Consider the following 11,231-nt stretch of genomic DNA (forward strand, 5'->3'; position numbering starts at 1 on the left):
TTGTTTCTCCTTTTGGTGACCACACCCTGATTTTGCCTTGAAGGAACTATCTTTCTCCTGTAAGTATATTTATAGGTGGCTTTTCAGTTGATACCCTGTCTTCCTATTAATAAAAATTAGAACCATGTTGCATCAGATGACCTTTAAGAATGAGAATTTTAAGAAGAATCATGCAAAGAATGGAAATGAGTGCAACTTCAATTTTGTGAACTTGTCCGTATCTTTTCCTGCTTAATTAGAGTCAGTTCTGTCACTTACAATCAGAGGGACTCTATCTCATACAGTAAAGAATTTTGAACATTCACCTAGAGCATTTTATCCCTAACTTTGTAGGTATTTTAATATAAAAATAGTTTTAACTGAACCATGCAAAATTAATAGAACCATAAAGACTAAATGGTTTAGGAGGGCAGATGGAGAGCTTGGAGACTAAAAGTTAAAAGTTCATCCAGTGATCTGAGCAGTCTAAAGAAGTTGAAAAAGGAATGAAAAGGAGGTGATGGAGAAGTGGACAGGTAAATGTGAATTTTATGAAACATGGTAGTGTAATGAGCTTGGGGTGGAGGGCAGTGACAAAGGAATGTGAAATATGATCCATCTGAATAGATCTTTTTTTTTTAATATTTATTTTTTAGTTCTCGGCGGACACAACATCTTTGTTGGTATGTGGTGCTAAGGATCGAACCCGGGCCGCACGCATGCCAGGCGAGCGCGCTACCGCTTGAGCCACATCCCCAGCCCCCTGAATAGATCTTGAAGGATGGATATTTTCATGGCAGAAAGGAGGAAAAAGCATTTCAGAGGGGGAAAACACCATGAGTACAACTTAGAAGTCAGGCATATTAGGCAGAGTTAGGACAGTTGCTGTAGCATAGAGCTTGCCATGCTGGTTTGTTCATTCCTTAAAAACAAATACCACACTTCACTCATTTTTGTGGTCTCAGGAATAGACCCAAATGCTAGCCCACAGACTGGATGCATCAGAATAATTTGGGGGAACTTTGTACATTAGAGATTTCCAATCCCACCCCAGATATTTAGATTTAGCAGAACTAATGTGGAATACAAGAACTTTATTTTTATTTTATATATTCATTTATTTATCTATCTATTTGGTACTTGAGGTAGAATCTAGGGCTATAGGCTATCAAGATAAAAGTGACATTTGAAGTTTGTACTATCCAAAGCTGTGTGCATAATGGCAATCTTTTTTTTTTAAGACTCTAGCTTTCTATCTATCTATCTATCTATCTATCTATCTATCTATATTCCTTAGTTGTATGTGGACACAATACCTTTGTTTTATTTATTTATATGTGGTGCTGAGAATCGAACCCAGGGCCTTGCACATGCTAGGCAAGCACTCTACCACTGAGCCACAACCCCAGCCCATAATGAGAATCTTTGGGAGTAGAAACAACAGGCTGCATTTCTCAACAGTGATGCATTTGTACAAGGCCTGTTAGAATGATAACAATATAAGTACAAAGAATGGTAGCTGATCTAAGAAAAATTACTATAGAAGAATTGGTATGACAGAGCTTATGACTAGGAATACAACATTCCTAGTCACCTCCAACACACACAAACACACACACACACACACACACACACACACACAACTTATTCTAATTTTGAGGCAGTCTCACTAAGTTGCCTCAACTGGCCGTGAACTTGTGATCTTCCTGCCTCAGCCTCTTGAGTCACTGGAATCACAGGCAAGACTTTTGTTTAAAAAATTTTCCCCAGCTAGGGAGTGCAACTCAGTGGTAGAGCATCTGCATAGCATGTGCTAGGCCCTTCATTCAATCCCCAACATCAGAAAAATATAAAATAAAATAAACAAAATATATCTCCCCAGCTATGTTTGATGTAAATCCAAATTTGGGGACTTTACCTTAGTACAACATAGGAAAATGCTGTGTATATGGTAAGTACTCAATAAATACTCATTAAAGTAAATTAAACTAGGGGGTTGGGGTTGTGGCTCAGAAGTAGAGTGCTCGCCTACCCATGCGTAAGATACCAGGTTCGATCCTCAGCATCACATAAAAATAAAATAAATTTTTTTTTAAAAGTAAATTAAATGAGGTGTTCTTATCTTTGTTACCTCCCTATCACCTCAGTTAGTGCTATATTCAATATTTATTTGTTCAATAATTTGTCAATAGTTATTTTCCAACATTTCTTCACACTTTGAAATAACTTTCAACTCCTTCACTACCTTTTTAAAAAATATTTTCTTAGTTGTAGATGAACACAATATCTTTATTTATTTTGATGTGGTGCTAAGGATTGAACCCAGTTCTTCACACATGCAAGGCAAGTGCTCTACCACTGAGCTACAGCCCCAGTCCTACTTTGTTGTTGTTGTTGTTGTTCTTTTTAGTTATACATGACAGTAGAATGTATTTTGACATATCATACATATATGGAGTGTAACTTCCCACTCTTGTGATTGTATATGATGTGGAGTTACACTGGTTGTGTATTTATATATGAACATAGAAAAGTTATGTCTGATTCATTCTACTGTCTTTTCTATTCCCATTCCTCTTCCCTTCCCACCATTCCTTCCTCTCATCCAATCAGGTTAACCTCCACTGTTCTTCCCCTCATTGTGAGTCAGCCTCTGCATATCAAAGAGAACATTGGGGCCTTTTATTTTTTTTTAATTTATTTTTTAGTTGTAGTTGTACACAATACCTTTATTTTACTTATTTATTTTTATGTGGTGCTGAGGATTGAACCCAGGGCCTCACCTGTGCTAGGCATGAGCTCTACCGATGAGTCACAACCCCAACCCCATGGGGCCTTTGATTTTTGGGGGATTGGCTTATTTCACTTAACATATAGCTTCCAGTTCCATCCATTTATCAGCAAATGCCATAATTTCATTCTTCTTTATGGCTATTCATTACCTTTTTGATTTTTGCATCAAAATCAAATCCCTTAATCACTGGGTCATACCAATTCTTCTATAGTAATTTTTCTTAGATCAGCTACCATTCTTTGCATTTATATTGTTTCCATTCTAACAGGCCTAATACAAATGCATCACTGTTGAGAAATGCACCCTGTTGTTTCTACTCCCAAAGATTGCCATTATGCACACAGCCTTAGATAGTACAAACTTCAAATGTCACTTTTATCCTGATAGCTATAGCTAGAAAACTTTATTTGTTGCTAGAAATGTACAATTTGTTTGTGAGTGGTACTTAAGCTGTGATATTAACGAAATTCTAAAAAGAGGCATTTAATTATACATTTACCTGTGCATTGCTTACAGAAGTTCTGATTCTTTAGAAATAGGATGAACCTCTGGTATTTTCTATTTTAATGGATTCCCCGGTAATTCTTATGCTCCATGTTATGTTGTAGGCTAACTGAGGTTACAAATTAGTCATTAACCATACAAGGTTAATCCAGAGATGACTAACTTTCTGCAGACTGGAGGGGGGGAGGGGCACACAAAAAGGGAAGGAGTCAACAGTTCTGGGAACAATGATTTATATGTTCAAAGAGTCTTGTGATAGAGTGTGTATATGCTGGCAGACATACTTTAAAAGTCACAGCAGCTTGTTCACAGATGAAGGAACTATTCAGACTGATTTGTACAAAGAACTTGGTATATGTTTCTGATAATCCTTAGGTAAATTCCCTAACTAGATACAGTACCAACTGATTTAGTTGTAAAATCCAAAAGGGAAATACTACGTTTAAATAGGTCAAATCAAGCTAAAAGTTGTGTGATAATCATATAACATTAGTGGGAAAATATGGTAGAAAATAAGGTTGTTTTAAAGAAAAAAATCAATATTTTAGTAACTTCCAAGATCCACTTTATTAAATTTTGACTAAGATGGAATAATTGTCCCTGGAGGTGAATATCCTTCAAGTGGGAATGGCACTATTTGCACATTAATTTATTTTCAATTTGTCAGCACCTCAAGCTGGAAAACTAGAAGTCACACTGTTCTGTTCTATTGAGCGAGGGGGAACATTTGGTAAGGACTGCGATATTAAAATGGTCTGACTCTCCACATGTGGTTATTCAGTTAACTGCTTTTGGTTGGTTGGACTGGGTTTTATTTCAAATCTTTTAATGCCATATTCAGTTGAGCCCACTGCCATGTTCTGGATCATTTATGAAAAATGTCTGAATCATTGTACAAATATGGCCTCAGTTTTTGATTATGAGAAAAGAAAACAAATGTTCACACAATTCCATTTGTCTCTTTTTTGAATGAAGACAGCTATGCTGTAGTGTTAAGAGCTTTGAACTTAGATTCAAAGTTGGGTTAAAAACACGGTCTGCTGTGAACTGTGCGTTTGGTGGCATCATCCAATCTCCCCCCCACCCTGGGAGAGGTCCCACTACCTGCTTCTTAGATTGTTGACTATTGAGAATTGAGAGTTGAGACCCTTGGACTTGCTTTTGCTCAAAGAGAGCTGCCTTCCAAGGTTCCCTTCCTTCTGTAAGGGTGTCCAGTGTCCAGTGACTGATCCAGGGCACAATTCTGATTGGTCATCCCAGCCCCAGAGCTCCCCATGGGGTCACCTGACTCCTCTAGTTCAGTTATGTCATATGTCAACTTCTCCATCTGCCCAACCCTATTCCCATCACCCCCTTCACAGGTTCCATCCTGAGAGTATTCCCCAATACATCTGTCTGCAAGTCTTCATCTCAGAGTCCATTTCCCAGGGAACTTGACCTATGACATCTACAGAAATAAAAAAAGACCAGCAGTATCAAGGAAATTAGTCACTATTATTCAGAGTATGGCAGAGACTCAAAGTGGGCCAGAGGAGTGAGCAAGTTTTACAGTGGGAAACAGGAAGGCTTCAGGCAAGTTCTGATTGAGGACTGCTGGCTGGGGAAGCTGTAGGCAGGCTAACTAGAAGTAGGGCATCCTGTGTGAAGGTTTATAGTGCATACTTGGTGTATTAGTCAGGGTTCTCTAGAGAAACAGAATCAATGGGAAGTATAATTATAAAATGGGGATTTATTAGGTTGGCTTACATGACCAGTAGCAGGATAGTCCACAATGGCAGGCTGGAGAGGTGGAAGAACCAGTAGCTGTGCAGTCCAAGAGGCTGAAGCTCCAGAACAAGAGGGATCAATGCTGCTACACTAATTGATACCAACGTCTTCTGGAAAATGCTTTGGAAGAGTGAAGAAGCCAGAGTCCTATATCCTCAGGCGATTGCAGGAGCAATCAAGAAATCCTTCAAGAAGAATCAAGTTTGCATCTGCAGCTGCTTCCTGGTTCTTCCAACTTTTATTCCATCAAAGCCATCATCCTATTGGTTGGTACTGCCCATGCTTCTGGAGGGTCTCCATTTCAATTGGCTATCCCATATGCCAATCATTACTAGACACACCCTCACTGACACACCCATAATCCTCTGAATTCTCCTTATCTATTAATCCAATCAAGTTGACAATTCAAATTGGTTATTACACTTGGCTTTCTCAGATTGGTCCTAAATTGGAAGCTGGGTCAAGAATTAGGGATCTGTCAGTTATTAATCACACCTTTGCTTACACATGTATAAGTTAAAAATTATATCTCCCTCATGAGACAGTTGAATTAAAGGATTTGATATTTCATAGGTTATAGAGTGTTGTTATTATTACAGTGGACAATATTTTAAACATGTGATATTAAATAATTTTAAAAGTTAGGTCTGACCTAATAATGGAAAAAATAAATAAATTTGCATATACTTCCTGTTATAATATTTCTCAAAGTAAAAAATGAGTGAACCACAAACTTTGAAGTGTTTGACTCCTTTCTTTCTCATATTTCAGTCTGTCAGAAAGTCTGGTTGCTTTGATCTTAAAATTGATGCAGAATTCAACCCTTTCTTACTATCTTCTTGCTTCCAACCACACTGCAGGCCATCATTATTGCAAAAATCTACCAAATATATTTTTTACTCTCTCTGATCTTGCCCACATATAATTCATGTAATTCAGAGTGATACGGTCCTAATGTGGGTCAAATCATGCCTTTCTTAAAAATCATTCAGTGGCTTCCCATTTCTTTTAGAGTAGAAGTCAGTCTTTACAATGACTTTCAACTACCTTCATTTGGCCACGGTCCTGTTAGCCCTCTAACTTCATCCTATTTTGCTTGTTCTCTTCATCCCACTTCTCCTGTTCCTGAGACCCTTCAGCACACTCTCATCTCAAGGGTTTGGCCCTTACTGGCTCTTCTGCCTGGAAGTCTCCACCCCTGGATAGCCACGTGGTTCATTCCACAGTGCCTACAAATCTTGGTTCAACTCTCATCTTCTTGGCTATATAAAAAAGACAGATAATAAAAAGTGTTGGTGAGGGCTGGGGATGTGGCTCAAGTGGTAGCGCGCTCGCCTGGCATGCGTGCGGCCCGGGTTCGATCCTCAGCACCACATACAAACAAAGATGTTGTGCCTGCCGAAAACTAAAAAATAAAGATTAAAAAAAAATCTCTCTCTCTCTCTCTCTCTGTCTCTCACTCTCTCTTTAAAAAAAAAAAAGTGTTGGTGAAAATGTGGAGAAATTTGAATACTAATACTTTGTTGGTGGAAATATAAAATGATATAGCTACTTTGGAAAATAGTAATTGAAGAAGTTAAGTACATGAGGCAGCAATTGCACTTGAAGGCAGATATTTACCCCAAAGAACTGAAAACACATGTCTAGATAAAATCCTGTATGTGATTATTTATATCTGCATTATTAACAATAGTTAAAAAAAAAAAAGTAGGTGGGTGTGGAGGCATATGCTTGTATTTCCATCTACTCAGGCGTCTGAGGCAGGACAATCACTTGAGCCCAGAAGATTGATATTAGCCCCTTTCAAAAAATAAATAAATAGATAAATACAATCTAAATGTCCATCAACTGATGAATAGATAAAATGTGGTATATCCATATAATGGAGTATAATTCAGCCACAAAGAATAATTAAATACTTACACATACTACAACATGTATAACTACTGAAAACATGCTAAGTAAAAGATATCAGACTCAAATGTCATATATTTTATAATTCCATTTACATGAGATAAATTTGTCTCTTCAGAAGAGACAAATCCATACAGGTAAGGTAGATTAATGGCTGTCAGGAGCTGGAGGGGAGGGTTAACTAGTAGTCAATATGGGGCTTCTTTTTGGATAATCGAAAATATTCTGGAATCTGATAATATTGATGGTTACATAATCTTGTGAGTCTACTACAACCCACTGAATTGTACACTCTAAAAAGGTGAATTTTAAGATGTCATCTTTTTAATGAGGCCCATGTGACCATCATGGTTAGACTGCATTCCTCCCACTCTTACCCCATTTCTCCCAGTCTTTCTTTCTTGTTTTGTTTATTTATGAGGCTTATTGTTTATATGTCTTTTTTCATTTTTAACATGTAAGTTATACAAGAACACAGACTAAATTAGGACTATAAAAACATCCAATATTATATATGTAATATCAAAAAATATGCCCATTTAGAAAAATAATAATAGCATTGAAATTAATAAAATTTCCTAAGAGTGATTATTTCACTGTGAATGCCAAAGGCTCAAAGAAGAGGAGGAAGCTGTAGATGAGGGTGTCAAAAACTTTAAAAGGCTAGGTAATCATAGGGAGGAAAAGGGTTAGATTCACCAGAGGTTTTTGCCTAAATGAAACATTAAAGAAAAAAAGAACATATTCCATGTATAACCAAGTGTGTTTCCCATACCTCGTTCATATATACTATGTCTCCACAGTAGGTTAAAGAGAAGGCAGATCAGCAGGGAAAATGTACTCATGTGTCCACTTGTTATATGTGTTGGTTAATTTTTTTGTGCCAACTTGACTTGGCTAAGAGATACCCAGAAATCTGGTAAAAAATTATTTCTGCATGTGTCTATGAGCGTGTTTCTGGGAAAGGCTGGCATTTGAATCAATAGACTGAGTGTAAAAGATCTGTTCTCACCAACACAGGTGGGCATCCTCCAATCATTGAGGGCCTCAATAGAAACAGAGCTGGACAGAGGAAGGGCAAATTTGTTCTTTCTGCTTGAAGTGGGACATCCATCTTCTCTTGTTCTTTATGTTCCTTGTTCTGGGACTTTCAGACTCAAACAGACTTACACCATTTGTGCCCTTGGTTCTTAGGCCTTCGAACTTGAACTAGAATGTCACCACCAGCTTTCTTAGGTCTCCAGTTTGTGGATGGCAGATTGTGAGACTTTCCAGCTTCCATAATCAAGTGAGTCAATCCTTCACAGTAAATATCTATCTATCTATCTATTTATCTATCTATCATCCATCTATTGATTTTCCTATCATGCATCATCTATCTATCCTACTGATTATGTTTTTTTGAAAGACCTAATACAGGTCCCAAGGAAGCAAAATTAAATTCACTAATGGGTGGAATTGAGACTAAGATTACATTACTCACCTTGGATTGGGACCTGATAAGACCGTGTCTTCAAGTGAGGGGCCTTGGGTTTGGAGCCAAGCAGAAGTGGGGGAAAGGCAGATGGCACCTTAACATTCATATCTCTGATTAACTCTGATTGGGATCCTAATTGGCCTAAGTCAATCATAGTGACCCTGAGCACCCTGCCAATATTGGTATAGTTGAAAACATATGATTCAATTCTGATCAATGAGATTGAAGATACACTGTATGTGCTGAAGGAGGGGAGATTTCTCTGTAAGGCTTTTCTTTATCTTAAAAAGAGACAATAGGAAGAAAATCAATCTCTCTCCCCCACCATTCTCCCTGCTTCCTTTGGATATCACTGTGTACCTGTACACAGATTTGATGTTTGAAATTCCTTAAGTATTTCTTGCAACTGGTTTGGGCCTGCAACCATTAAGATAAGGCTAATAGATACCACAGAAATATAGAAAAAGCCTGGCTGTTCACTGGTATTAATGAGTACTGAATTAACCCAATGTGTAGTCCTAGTATGAATGCCTCTTTTATGGTTCAAGGCTCTTAGATTCAAACCTGAGGAGAGCAACTAAGAAAGAGGGGGCAGAGGCAAGTGAGATAATTACTTTTCAAAGTTCAGTTGGAATTCCTTATACCATATTTCTATATGTATATATAACTATTTTTAAAATAGTTTGAGTGATTTAGGGACTGAGGATGTAGTTTAAGGGTAGAATACTTGCCTAGCATGCACAAAAACATAAATAAGTAAATAATTACAGTGATTTTTATTTTCTTTAGATTTTACTTATGGGTAGCTGTCACCTTTGTCCTCTCTGCAATATCTCTTCCATTGACCACTATTCCAAGAAGCCAGATTGATACAAAGGTCAGACACATAGGCTGGGAATGGTCTATCGCCCCATTCTTCACCCTGGCTGCATGTGAGATGCAGGCATTGAGATTCTCCAGGGATAAGAACCTTTTCTGTTTCCTCCACATTCTGTAATACCAAACTGAATCCTCTTCTGGAAGGCAACGCAAGTCTAAAGTCTAGTTACCTTTTTCTAGCGTTCAGGACCTCTTCCACTCCAGGGCATGAGCATAGCTTCTTTTCCTATTTTTTGGCAAGAGCTTACATTGTCTGTCCCAATCTGGAAACTTGTGTTTCTTTTACCTTCTGGATGGTGAGATTGCCATGTGCTCAAAAATCACATTTGTTATCATGACTGTAACAAAATTCCTAAGTAATATTGGCTTAAAGAACAAGGCTATTTATTATGTCATTTGGCAAAATATCCACAACCAGGGTGGTTCCAGAGTCGGTTAATTAAGCAATTTAATGATCAGTGCTCTGAATCACATTATCTTTCATTCTTTTGGATTTTCCCTTATGGTCCCAAGATAGCTACCATTGCTCCAAATATTGTTATGTGACACAGCATGCAGAAGAACAAAACAGGGGAAGGACATCTTTCCCAGAAACTTCCAGCACTTCTCTTGGGCACCATTAATTAGATTAGATTATGAACCCTAACAAACCAATACTGACCCAACCTGTCACCCTTCCCGACGCACAACAAACATTCACACTACCCATTTCTTCTAAAGAAATAGGGCACTTGCAAAAAGTAATAGCTATCTCTGGGTGGAGAAATTGCAAGTGATTTTTTTCTTCTGAAAATTTATTCATTGAATATTTGTTCTAAAACCATTTTTTTTATTTTAAAATAATATTGAACTTAGGCTGGGTGCAGTGGTGCATGCCTGCAATCCCAGTGGCTGGGGGGTGCTGATGCAGGAGGATTGCGAGCTCAAAGACAGCCTCAGCAAAATCCAGGTGCTAAGCAACTCATTGACACCCTGTCTCTAAATAGAATACAAAAATAGGGCTGGGGATGCGGCTCAGTGGTTGAGTGCTCCTAAATTCAATCCTGGTACTCGTCCCCCAAATAATAATAATATCAGGGGCTGCAGTTATAGCTCTGTGGTAGAGCACTTGCCTGGCACATGTGAAGCTCTGGGTTCCAGCCTCAGCACCACATAAAAATAAATCAATAAATAAAACTAAGGTATTAAAAAAATAATAAAAAAAATCAAACTTAGAAAATTTGCAAGAATAGAATGAGGAAATTTCATAAGCTCTCTACCCAGATTCACTAATATTTAACATTTGGCCACATATTGCTTTAATGATTTCTCTCTATATATTGTTCCTGAGTCATTTGGAAGTCTGCATATATCATTCCCTTTTCTTCAAAATATTTGAATATGTATATCTAAGAAAAAAGAATATTCTCTTACAACTCAACAGTATAATTATAAAATTTAGGAAATTTAACATTGATACATTATTTTAATCTACTACACATATTCTAGTTTTGTCAATTGTCCCAATACTGTCTTCCTAGACATTCTTTTCCATATAGAATCTAGTTCAGACTGGGTGTAGTGATGCACGCCTGTAATCCCAGCGGCTAGAGAGGCTGAGACAGGAGAATCACGAGTTCAAAGCTAGCCTCAGCAAAAGCCAGGCACTAAGCAACTAAGTGAGACCCTGTCTCTAAATAAAATACAAGAATGGGCTTGGGGGGCTGGGGCTGGGGCTCAGTGACAAAGCACTTACCTTGCAAGTGTAAGACACTGGGTTCGATCCTCAGCACCACATAAAAAAATAAAATAAACAAAATAAAGATATAAAAAAAAAAAGAATAGGCTTGGGATGTGACTCAATGGTCAAGTGCCCCTGAGTTCAATCCCTGGAACCAAAAAAAAAAAAACATATAGAATCTAGTTCAATATCATATT

This window comes from Spermophilus citellus, assembly GCF_964194105.1.
Source record: "Spermophilus citellus genome assembly, chromosome: 10".
Taxonomy (NCBI): domain Eukaryota; kingdom Metazoa; phylum Chordata; class Mammalia; order Rodentia; family Sciuridae; genus Spermophilus; species Spermophilus citellus.